Source organism: Scyliorhinus canicula, chromosome 1 (genome assembly GCF_902713615.1).
Source record: "Scyliorhinus canicula chromosome 1, sScyCan1.1, whole genome shotgun sequence".
Classification (NCBI taxonomy): Eukaryota; Metazoa; Chordata; class Chondrichthyes; order Carcharhiniformes; family Scyliorhinidae; genus Scyliorhinus; species Scyliorhinus canicula.
The window spans coordinates 161909695-161912556 of record NC_052146.1 but is presented as its reverse complement, the minus strand read 5'-3'; positions in this window follow the sequence as shown (position 1 = coordinate 161912556).

Here is a 2862-nt window from a genome sequence, read left to right as displayed (position 1 = left end):
GCCCCAGCTCTGCATCCTATCAATGTCTCTTTGCAGCCTACAACAGCCCTCCACCTCATCCACTACTCCACCAATCTTGGTGTCATCATCAAATTTACTGACCCACCCTTCAGCCCCCTCCTCCAAGTCATTGATAAAAATCACAAATAGAAAAGGACCCAGCACTGATCCCTGTGGTACACTGCTGGTGACTGGGCTCCAGTCTGAACATTTTCCATCCACCACCACTCTTTGTCTTCTATGTGATAGCCAGTTACTTATCCAATTGGCCAAATTTCCCTCTATCCCACACCTCCTTACTTTCTTCATGAGCTGACCATGGGGAACCTTATCAAACGCCTTACTAAAATCCATGTATACGACATCAACTGCTCTACCTTCATCTACACACTTAGTTACCTCTTCAAAGAATTCAATCAAATTTGTGAGGCAAGACTTACCCTTCACGAATCCGTGTTGACTATCCTGGATTAAACTGCATCTTTCCAAATGGTAATAAATCCTATCCTTCAGGACCTTTTCCATTAACTTACCGACCACCGAAGACTAACTGGCCTATAATTACCAGGGTCATTCCTATTCCCTTTCTTGAACAGAGGAACAACATTCGCCACTCTCCAGTCCTCAGGCACTATCCCCGTGGACAGTGAGAACCCAAAGATCAAAGCCAAAGGCTCTGCAATCTCATCCCTTGCCTCCCAAAGAATCCTTCGATATATCCCATCTGGCCCAGGGGACTTGTCGACCCTAAGGTTTTTCAAAATTGCTAATACAACCTTCCTCAGAACATCTACCTCCTCCAGCCTACCCGCTTGTATCACACTCTCATCCTCAAAAACATGGCCCCTCTCCTTGGTGAACACTGAAGAAAAGTATTCATTCAACACCTCTCCTATTCTGACTCCCTGCACAAATTCCCACTACTGTCCTTGACCTACCCTCACCCTGGTCATTCTTTTATTTCTCACATAAGAGTAAAAAGCCTTGGGGTTTTCCTTGATCCGACCCACCCAGGACTTCTCATGCCCCCTCCTAGCTCTCCTCAGCCCTTTCTTTAGCTCATTCCTTGCTACCTTGTAACCCTCAAGCGACCCAACTGAACCTTGTTTTCTCATCCTTACACACTCTTCCTTTTTCCTCTTGACAAGACATTCAACCTCTTTTGTGAACCATGGTTCCCTCAAACGACCATTTCCTCCCTGCCTGACAGGGACATACCTATCAAGGACATGCAGTATTTGTTCCTTGAACAAGCTCCACTTTTCATTTGTGCCTTTCCCTGACAGTTTCTGTTCCCATCTTCTGCTCCCTAATTCTTGCCTAATTGCATCATAATTATAAACTTTGCCCTGCCATATGGCCCTATCCCTCTCCATTGCAATAGTGAAAGACACCGAATTGTGATAACTATCTCCAAAGTGCTCTCCCACAAACAAATCTAACACTTGGCCCAATTCATTACCGAGTACCAAATCCAATGTGGCCCCCCCTCTTGTCGGCCTATCCACATATTGTGTCAGGAAACCCTCCTGTACACACTGTACAAAAACTGCCCCATCTGAATTGTTTGACCTATAGAGGTTCCAATCAATATTTGGAAAGTTAAAGTCACCCATGACAACTACCCTGTGACCTCCACGCCTATCCATAATCTGCTTTGCAATTTCTTCCTCCACAATTCTATTACTATTTGGGGGCCTATAGAAAACTCCGAACAATGTGACTGCTCCTTTCCTATTTCTAACTTCAGCCCATATTACCTCAGTAGACAGATCCCCATCGAACTGCCTTTCTGCAGCCGTTAAACTGTCCTTGATTAACAATGCTACTCCTCCACCTCTTTTACCACCTTCCCTACTCTTACTGAAACATCTATACCCAGGAACTTCCAACAACCATCCTGTCCCTGTTTAACCATGTCTCCGTAATGACCACAACATCGTAGTCCCAAGTACTAATCCATGCTCCAAGTTCACCTACCTTATTCTGGATGCTCCTTGCATTGCGACCTTGATACGCTCCTCAGTACCTCACTACTCTCAACACTGGCTTCTGGACTACAGCTTGTTTTCCCATCCCCTTGACAAATTAGTTTAAATCCCCCCAACGAGCAGCAGCAAATTTCCCTTCCTCCCTCCGGGTGCTCTGAAAATGAAATTAAAAATGAAAATCGCTTACTGTCACAAGTAGGCTTCAAATGAAGTTACTGTGAAAAGCCCCTAGTCGCCACATTACGGCGCCTGTTTTGGGGAGGCTGTTACGGGAATCGAACCGTGCTGCTGGCCTGCTTGGTCTGCTTTCAAAGCCAGCGATTTAGCCCTGTGCTAAACAGCCCCTTGGTTTCCTCCAGCGGATGAGATGGGTGTCTCGTCCCATAACGAGCTGAATTGCTAACACCCCTGCAGCTTTCCTCTAATGGGTGGTCACGTGAGTCAGAAGGTTCTCAGCTGCTGAAAATAAAACGTATTCCCGTACCAGCCTCCCCGGACAGGCGCCGGAATGTGGCGACTAGGGGCTTTTCACAGTAACTTCATTGAAGATTTTCATTTCATTTCAAATCCTGCTGTTCAGGAGGTTTGCAGTCAGCAGCCAGAATCCTCTGTTCCAGAGTCTGTGTTTGGTAGTGGATGAGGAAGAGAGAGTCATTTCTGCTGAGAGGCAGGGCAGCTGACACACACAATATGCGCTGTTCAGCTCATTATTCATGCATCCATGAGGAGATCGCCAACTATCACAATGGGGATGGGCAGGAATTCGTTGTCCCTGCTGTTACTTCCTGGGGTTGAAAATCTGGGTTCCATATTTAAAGGGCACCCAGATGGCCATGGGACTCACTGTAGTGTCATAATATACATCCAGGTA